Raw genomic sequence first — 10,328 nt, forward strand, 5'->3', positions numbered from 1 at the left:
TTTGAGTCTCTATCTTATTTCAGAGAGTCTCAATCTGATGTACAATCAGTGTGTTGAAAGAACAGAATACTGCAGTAACACTAGGAGAGGGAAGCTTTAATGTAATGAAATGTCACATTAACAACAGCATTTACTTTCTTTTTCTATCTCCCAGCATTTCCCCACCTCTCCCCTCCTCAGTCTTAATCTTTAATCTTCAAAGATATAAATAAATGAGGCATTTCAAGCTAACAATGGGTTGATTGAGTCTCCATCAGCTGCTCTGTGACAGTGCAGTCAGTCATCGTCTCCTCTGCTAATCAATGTCTTTCTTGAGAAGGGGACAGGAGCACAATAAGAGAACAGGTCAGGAGGGAAGTAGGAGTGATGACAGATGCTGGCACTAGAAATACAGAGGATCGAGGGATGAGGGGAGGCTTAGATATGGACTGAGGGATGAAAAGAGGTCTGGATGGATGGAGGAGAATGAAATCTCCAGCTCTGGGGAGGTCTACACGCCCAGGATCCATTAATCCTGTGCAGATCCCCTTTTTCTTCATGTTTGATTTATTTTCCCTTTTTTTCAAAGTAAAGAAAAGAAAGTCGTCAGCTTTCCATTTATTGGACTTTCCTCAAGATGCCAGTCTCCTCATATCTACAGTTTAATCATTAAATTTTGAATATGGCTTCTGTATTTTAATGTCTGTATATTTTCTCTCTCTCTCTCTCTCTCTCTCTCTCTCTCTCTCTCTGGTTTCCTCTAAAAACACTCCCACAAGTTGAATGTTCTCTGCCCAGCTTTGCCTTCAGATCTGATGTGAACTTTAAACGTACCACAGAGGGTTAATTGAGTTGCAGGAGGGAAGGGATACACATTTGGGACTTGTCAGCTTCATAATTTGCCTTTCCCTTTTTTTTCCTTATTGAATGGGAGTGGATTACTTCCAGACCTTGTCAAGGAGACTCAGGCACAGAGGCTGGTTCCATCCAAATGTTTCTCCAAATCTTTTTAGCCACGCTCGTGGTGTGGCTGTAGGGAAGGATTGTTGGCCAGCGTGTCATTCTAACACTTTGGTCCAGAGTCAGACATCTTGACAACTAGTGGATGGATTGTTATGAAATTTGGTACAAACATCGATGATCCCTGGAGGACCCCCCCCCCCCCCCCCGCTTTTCATGTAGCGACACAAGCAGGTCAACATTGCCACTTGCGCCCCACAGTGAAGCCAAGCGATACATACGCTTCGTTATATTTCCTCGTCTTAGCTTGAAAGTCTCGGGTGACTTCCGTTTGTCTCATTATCTCCGTCTTAGCGGTGCGATGCCGGGGTCACACCAAGGGGGGGAGTTGTAGGTTTCAGCAGTGAGGATCACTTCCGCGTTCAAACGGCTGCAGTTCCTCGGCTGCCGCTGGGGAATGGCTCCAGAAGTAATCAATTCTCCATTGACCCCCCCATGTTAAAACAGCCAACTTTACACCGCAAAAAAAAATATATATATATATTTACACCCTGGTACATTTTTTGTTTTTGGTCTCTATTGATAGTTTCCACCTCCGTGAACACTGTGGGGCGGGGGGCATAGACAGGTACTCGCAGTTAGCTCTTTGCTAAAGCATTGGCTGGGCTAGGTGGCCTCCGGCTAGCTCCAGCGATTGACAGTGTCCGTGTTTGTTTGCCAATGTTCGGATAGGTTTTTGTGACAGTATGGCTTGTGGTAGTGTAGACTGTACTAACCGATCGTCGAAGGAGTCTGTGTTGCAGTTTTTTCGGTAAGTAAATTTCTCAGTATTTTACCTGGATGTTTGCACTAATTAGCATGTATTAGCATATTTTGCCGCTGGCTTATGACTCTGACACAGATACCGGAGCAGCTAATGTTAGGTGTGTTCCGTGCTCTCAGTCCGTTTATTGCGGGAACACTAGGCTACAATTTTATTTAGTTTTAATAATGGTTGTTTCACAGTTAAATAATAGGCTAGAAATAAATTTCCCCCCACAACTCCACCAAACCCTGCAGCGCCACCTGATTAGCTCATTAGCCTTAGGCTAGCTTGGTTGCTCCCAGCTTAGTGGCCGGGTTCTCGGCTGGCTGACCCCGGTAGCCACCTCTCCGCCAAATATGCAAAGTATGCTCCAACTAAAATCCAGTATGGCGCAGCTCAAATGCCCATGGTTTGTTCAGTTTGTGCTTCTGAATTTTCCTCCTTTGTGGATGATTTTTGGTTTTTGTTCAGTTTTGTTTCCTGGCATCATGAACTTCCTGCTGGTGATTTACAGTTAAATAAAAGATACGGTCAGTCGTCTTTCCCTTGTGTTCCTGGCTACAGCAAAAGCCCTGTAACGGTTTCAGTAAGGAAAACAATTAGCTGTCTAATACAACTACATTTGATTGAATTATTTTGTATTGGGGAGGAATATGTTGATGCTTCTGAGATTCCTTGCTCCCATACACATTTCTATTGAGCTCTTTTATTGTGTCTTATATAGACAGCAGAAGTATCTGCATAAACTTCAAAAATGGAAAATTATGCCCATGATGAAATGAGATGGCAGGGGATTCCTCTGGAGTCTAGATGCTGGTGGTGGAGTAGAGCCAGCAGGTGGACACTCAAATCTCCCAGAACAACCTGAAGGTCGTGGAAGTTATGGGGAGGTGGTGGGCTGTGAAATAGTAGCTCTGAAAGACAGAATGAGAGAATTGCAATATTAAAGAGCAGCATCCAAAGACCTATTGCAGAGAGAGAGAGAGAGATCAGAGAGTGAGATGTTGCAAAAGGGCCACAGAACAGAGTCAGATAATGAATGGCCTGTTCTGGAGTTACCCTCAGGCCAAACTGAGCTTTTTTTCTCTAATGGTTAAAATCTAAAGCAGCAAATATGTCTCTCTATTTCATCCATCAAACTCCTTTATTTCCTGGTGTGTAATGAGAGTGACAGCTTTGCATGTCCACTAATAGACTTAGTCTTGTTTGCTTTATATTAAGTGTCAGGGTTGATGAATTTATTATTAGAAATATTTCTTGTCTTTGTCTAGTTAAGATAAATTCTAGTTGTCTCTTTCTCAGAAAGGAGAGGCTGGCAGTAAATAAAGTGTTAAGGGTTTCTCTGTGGGCTGAGAAAATTCCTGAAACTTTTAAGGCTCATAAAACTCTTTGAAAGCCCATTGGAAAATGTCAAAAATGCTTTGTCATCAAGTCTAAAACCATTTTTATTCCCCTTTTTAACCAAACAACGCTTCTGTAACTGCATGACAACTCTCTGGCAAAATGTTATGAAAGGAAATCAAAATGGCAGGGAGGTGGTTTTAATTAGAGGAGACAGTACAGTAGGCCCATGCTTACACTGGATGACACCTGATCTGTGTAATAATCTGTGAACTATTTTCACAGTTTCGGCCAGGATAAATCTGCTCATGTGATTCTGATCAGATGTGAGTCTCTGCCTGCTCATGTTTGGGTCCGGGCGTGTCTAAAGGTGTTAGTGAGTGCTGCGTTGCTGTTTGTTTGGGTTTTGACATGATGGGGGGTGAAAGTGACTCAGTCTTAACACCACTGGATTTCAGCCCTGGCACCTTCCCTCTGCCTAATACTAAAAATAAACATCTCACGGAGCCCAGAGAGCCAGCTTAGGGTTTCCCACTGTGAGGCATGATGAGGTCCATTCAAACTCTCTCTAGTGTCTATCGAATGACACAGTTTAAACCAATCTGGCTTTTTATATAACCTCTGACCTTAAACAAGCCAGTTGGTCTGCTCATAAACATTTTCTGGACTCTTACTGGAGCCATGTATCATGGTGGAGCGCCTCAGGGGCTCAGCCTGAATACATTTGCACTTCTGTCAGAAGCTCTTCCACAGGAAATCTATTAACACTGGGGTTTACTTAATCAGCATGAGTGATGGCCGTCAGTATTGGTTGAACAACGGAGAAAAATAAGAAGCTGTGACACAAGGTCACGCTCCAGTGTTCCCTAATGAAGGTGCCTTTTGGTGACGTGGCCTGTATCCATCACCTGATAAGTGTGAGATTAAAGGAGTATATGAGTGCTATTTAGAGTTAAGGCCCATTAACTTCTGAGTCTGGTCTATATTTTTCGTAGTCGGGCTGCAGTGTTATCACTGGACGCAGTAAAAGAGCAATAAAACAAACTGACGTAATAAAATGTAGGCTCTAATTTACTATGATGGAATATCTTGTTCTGTGGAAGCTGTTTTTTATTCCCCAGAAGAATAAATCAAAAGTTAATGTTCTTTTTTAATCATTTGAATACACTCTTAACCTTGACCCTTTGACTATACAGACAGCAATGGACAAAAAGAGGGGGGGGACATATAAACACACAAAAAATCCATTATCATCAAAAGTCATCACATAATGGAAATCTTTCATCTCACCTTTTAAAAGGTTCATCAGTCATCAGACCCTCACATGCATAATTACAACCCAGAGAACAGTTGAGGCTTTGTTGTGGTCATTGTACTCTCTTCTCTTTTGTCGTTCATCCTGATAAAGGAGACGCCTGTAATATATTTCAGTGTGTGTATATATATATATATATATATAATGGACAAGGCTCCTTTTAAAGATGCTGTAGCCACAGCAGGTTGTTCCATATGGTCTATATGGTTATATCAGAGGGCGTCTTGTGGAGTCCTCAAGTTACTCTTTTTTTTTTTTTTTTATGGCAGGTCAAAATGGAGCCACCATCAGCTGGGATGTTCTGAGCATTGGAGACACGGGGAAGGTCAACATGCAGGGCTGCTGGGAAGGTGTCCGACTTCAAGGCCTTTGCGTCATCGGCCATTGTGAGGTGGGCCAGCCGGTTGGGGGTGCCATGGAGGGAAAACAGCAGGGTGCCCTCAGGGATATGAAGGACAGGGACCCTTTGAAGTGGGTAGGGTTGCAACTCTGTGGCTTCATGACCCTCCCAGAACCCCACCCTTCTCCCTACACATCACATATGGACACCTCCGAAAACTTCCCCTGGGAGCACTGGGGCTCCCAGACCCAGGCGGTGTAACCTGAGAGTGGCTGTAGCAGCCTGTCAGACCACTGATGGAGGCTCGCCGTTGGTCCAAACAGGAAGCGAGCGTGACTCTGTGAAGCCCTGGGGTCAAATATGTCTCTTAGAACAGTGACAATTGGATTAGTGTCTTATGTAGTCCAGATGACCTTGGGATCCCATAAACACAGATGCATTCACACAGGTAAGACTAACCTGGGAGCACTTAAAGTTACACTTATGCATCTACAAGCTAATTCATCTTCTTTTGGCTGCCTGGCTCTTTACACTGAAGCCAACTTTGGGTTTCCCTGTTTGTTCAGGCTGGAGCAGTGCATCTCACCAAGCACATGATGTCACCATTTTCATTTTTGTTTTATGACAGGAGATTGGTAATTGAAAGTGTACTTATATGTTTTCAGCGTGTGAGTCACCTGGTCCGCCGTGCTGCCCTTTCTATCTTTAGCCCTACATTTATTTTTTAAGAACAGTTTTTCATGTGAGTGATCCAGCAGCAGACACACATCCACACTTTAGGGAGACGCACGGAAACAGTGTTTTATAGCTTTGCTCCCTGCTGCCCCTTTTCCTCTTCTGTCTTCCTCTCTGCCTTTCTCTTCATCTTGATATCTCTTGCTCTTCTCTCGCTGTCCTTTCCCTCTCTCTTGAGTAGATGAGGGCACGCCACCATCACTTTAGCAGACTTTAAAAAAAAAAAAGATGATTAGACAGATTTAATGCCACTGGAGCCAGTTTGGTTGTCTGGTCAAAGCATTTTGTGTCTACAAGTGCATTTGTATGCGGGTCTTATGCGTGTGCAGTAGTATGTATTGTACATGTATGTGTGTGTGGTCATATAAGTGCATGTAAGCATGTGGCTGGCTCAGAGGAGCAGTGGTGCATACACTACCATCAGTCAGAGCATAGAGCCAGCTCTGCTTTAATGGCTGCCATAATTAAAAAAGCTTTTAGAGGAGGGTGTGCCACTAAAGGGGGCAAGGTGGGGGTGGTGCTCGGTGGGGTGGTGCTGGGCTGGTTGGAGCAGCAGAGTGATCAGGGCAGGACAACTGCCTGTCAAAAAAAAGCTGGTTCATTTTGGATGGCCGTACTGTGAAGATGGCAGAAAATGTAACTTCCTTTGACTCTGTGCCTAATTTCTCTGAGGTGTTGTGAGGCACATTATGAATCTACCACTGTTAAATGGTTTGTTTTTCTGAAAATGCACGTTGAAATATTCAGACTACACCTTTTAGGTTTTAGAATGAAAATACACAAGTTCAAGTACCTCATAATTGCGCTTAACTGCAGTTCTGGAGTAAATCTTGTAATGTGCAGTAACAGTAAAAATATAAGCAGATGTGTCCATATGGGAACTGTCTATTTTGTGGTAATACTGGTTTCTATAGCATGAAGCACCTGCGGAGAGTCAGGAAACTCATGCTGATGTAAAGAGGAACATGGAAGTGCCCCGGGCTGCCTGCAGCACAGACTATGACTTCAGAAAATCTGTTAGTTCATCCTATAAAAGATGTTAGGAGGAGGTCATCGTGGCCAATTCATTTTGGCAACAATTGTCTGAATTATCATACCTATGTCATGTAATTATACTGCTGAACCATCGTTGTTGCCATTAGCAGCCATGTTTACATGTCTAGAAAGCATTTATTTTGCTGGCAAAGCTCTAACTACACAACTCGGACATGCCCCCAGTGATAACGGTGGACGACTCCAACCTAAACACACTGGAAAGCATAAATATTCATAAGAGCCCGGGGAGAGGCTGCATTAGATGCTGGTATAAATGAGATTCAGGGCTGTTTGAGTCATGATGGAGGATATGCATGCAACATTCTGCTGCTGGTCAGGATACTGTACAGACGTTCACAAACTGGCTTCAGCTAGGAAATTCAAGTTAGCTTGCTTTGACTGTTTTTTCATCATAACCAGATTTGTGAATATGATAGTTTTGGATTGGTAAACTACATTTATACAGCCTATACTGGTGCATACAACACAGGCTATGTATTCCAGTGTGTGGGTGCCATTAGGTGCATGGGAGTGTGTCAAAATGAGTTTTGGAAGTATGGTTGTGATTAGCAAGGTTCTCACCCTCCGCCCACCTCCTCAATCCCCTCACCCTCACTCCTCCGAACTTGTGAAAACATTTGAAAACACTTTTCATTTCCTTAGCGTGAACCGGAGAGCACTCTCTCAAGAGGGGACTCGCAATCCTGGCTGATGTCTTCTATCAAAGAGAGGATAACCTGCAGCGGAGCTCTCAGTGCTGAACACAGATGGAGACATGAATGCACAACAGTCGAACCTCAGAACTTTCATGCAGTCCTCTAACATGCTAGTTAAGGACAGACTGCTTCACTGTATTTATTAAAGTTTTTAACTCCTTTGGGTGCTGTTCCAAGAAAATATGGAAGCACCCTTGGCAAAGCACTGGAAAAAACAGCACCATTCAGCACCCTGAGGAAAAACTCTACAACTATAAGCTATAAACTAAGTGTTGCTGGTGGGATAGCTGAAAGAGTTAGAGGAACGTTTGGTAGCTTTAGGGTTGTGGGTTTGATACCTGTGTGTTGCATTAAATACTGAAGTCCAGCACTCAAAGTAAACATTCAAAGACTTGAGTGAATGAGGTTCAATGGTCTGACCAAATAACTCGTGTTGGCAGACAAATGTTTGGAAGATCTGCAGTTGTGGGTTTGATCCTTATAAGGCTCAGTGAGTCTGGGAAGAAGAGGGGAAGAAGCCATAGGTTATACCGTGAGTGGCTAACATTTTGCTGCAGTGTAGAGCTAGAAGACTCTGGCAGAGACGGAGTCCCACCTGCATTAACAATCAAGTGCTTTTGAAAACTGGTTCCAGGGGTTTTGTTGGTTCACCGGTCTGCTGTTGACGACTGTGTAATGACAGAGAGGTCTGCTGTTGGAGTGAGTTGTTTCTTACTGTTACACAAGAACACATACACAACACTCCTCCCTTGGCAGGTTAGTGATCTCATTCTCTCACAGAAGTCCAGTGGAGTGGACCTGCCTTGCTGTGGCCTCTGGGGTCGCATAGGGAAGGTCAGAAAGTTAAACAGCTCTGAGCCTGGTGTGCACAACTACTGTGCCCCACAGTTTATCTCCACTGAACCTATTGAATAACACTGAGGGGGGGGGGGGGGGTATCCCTCTGTTTACCACTGCACCCAGAGGTAAGAGCACTGACGGGGGGAGAAGGTGTCAGTTTTGGGTTCAGACGCAGGTCGGAGTACAAGAAAAGTCGAGGTTAAAGGTCTGTGTGCAGGGCTGTTTCTAAATCTCCTCTTTACTCACGTTTTATTTACATTAAACTGAAACTGACAGCCTCATAAATGTAGCCATCATGGAAATCTGCACATTTTGCATGTATAAACTATATATGCCTGTCAAGTGGGTAAGCAGTAATATTTTTGTGAGGAATAGTGGTTATAATGGTAATGGCCTATATTTGCGTTTTCAATTTAGATTTTCAATTCACTTTTCTTGTTTATACTCCACTGCTTCTGCAATGGAGCAATAGCAATGGCCAATTAGCACATCATATTTTACCATATGTATATTTCTAATTTGTGCAGTTGTATTTACTGTAATTTGTTTCACTGTTCAAATCGCCGGTTGTGTATGTTTAATAATCCCACTTACTGCTCTGCTGCTGGATGTGTTCCATATTTTTGGCTGTGTCTCACTGTCTGCTGCTGGAATGAGCCTAATTCCCTGTGGGGATCGTTAAAGTTTAATTTGAAATGATGATGCACACTGTTTCACATGTAGGTTGGTGTGGTATATGGGGGAACTGTTTCCCCCTTTTTTTGCCTCAGAAATGTGAAATGGGTGGAGGTGTTACAGTGCTTGGGACAGACAGAGTCTCCTGTCCTCAGGCCTAGGTAGGGGCAGCGGGTGGCTGGTTCTCATGTTCAGGAAGAGAGCAGGCAGGGGCTCAGGATCTGAGCAATTACACTATTTAGGTTACAGGGGAGCTATTTATTTGCGCGGTTTGACATGTTTCTGTCGACCGGGGGAGCTGTGCAGTATGGAAAACCGATAGCGCTGAAGTGTATTTATTTGTTCTGCAGACGAAGCAGCCAAACAGAAAAAGGCTGGGGAGAGGAGCTGGAAATGAGAAAGTTAGAGAATACACAGAGTGAGAAAGCAACAACTGTCCAAAGTTTTTCAAGTAGTTGGGACTTTAAACTTTGTCCCAGCATGCTGTGCACTGACTCCTGTGGAGTTGTGGGTGTTAGAGAGGACACGTCCTCCATCTGCCTGTACGACTTCCCAGGCCACAACACGATGCTGGCAACTGACCAGCCGTGAGATGAGTTATGTTTTTTTACTCATGGTTCAGCCAAAAATAAAAACTAATTCCCTTTATAAAGCTTTATATTCTCTATATATTTGGCCTGTAGAAAGCTGCAGCAGTGAGGGCTTTTATGTAAAATACATGTGAAATATCAACTTAAATCATAACATTATTCTGGTCCTTTGACCTATAATTGATTGCACCCTTTGCTTTGCTCTATGCAGTTTGACAAATGTAAGATTCTCATTTCTCTTTTCTCTCTCACTTCCAGTGGACTTGTTTTAAAACTAGAACCATGTAAACTGATATTAGATATACATTTGATGGTCACATGCATAATACATGCACTAAAAGCCTGAAGCTAAAACTATATACCTCCCAGTCAGCATCCTCACCTGTTGATGAGGCAGAAGACAAAGCATTGTTCTTGCATTGCTGTGCAGAGTTAGTCACTGTATTATAAGTATGGTAAGAAAAAATTAATTCATTCTAACACATCTGTGCAACCAGTGAAAAAAAAGCTGGTCTCTTTAGTGTTTTTTACCAGCTGCGATAGCGTCGCTGGTACTGTGTGTGTGTGTGTGTGTGTGTGTGTGTGTGTGTGTGTGTGTGTGAGAGAGAGAGAGAGAGAGAGAGAGAGAGAGAGAGAGAGAGAGAGAGAGAGAGAGAGAGAGAGAGAGAGAGAGAGAGAGAGAGAGAGAGAGAGAGAGAGAGAGAGAGAGAGAGAGAGAGAGAGAGAGAGAGATCATGGCAAAATGTGGGCCAGGAGAAACCTACTTGTGTGAGCCACACAGATTTGGCACCACAGCTGGTGTGATCCCATTCCAAGATGGTCTCTAGTTATCTTTTTTTTTTTTTTCCATTCTCAACATCGTTTCTTCTCTCCTTTATTTGACTCTCTCTAAAAACACACACACACACACACTTCTCTCAGAGTGCTAATGCTGACCATGTGTATATTGTATCTGGCAGCTATTTTAAACTCCAAACCTTTGCCCTTGAACTGTACT

This window comes from Toxotes jaculatrix, chromosome 18, assembly GCF_017976425.1.
Source record: "Toxotes jaculatrix isolate fToxJac2 chromosome 18, fToxJac2.pri, whole genome shotgun sequence".
Classification (NCBI taxonomy): domain Eukaryota; kingdom Metazoa; phylum Chordata; class Actinopteri; family Toxotidae; genus Toxotes; species Toxotes jaculatrix.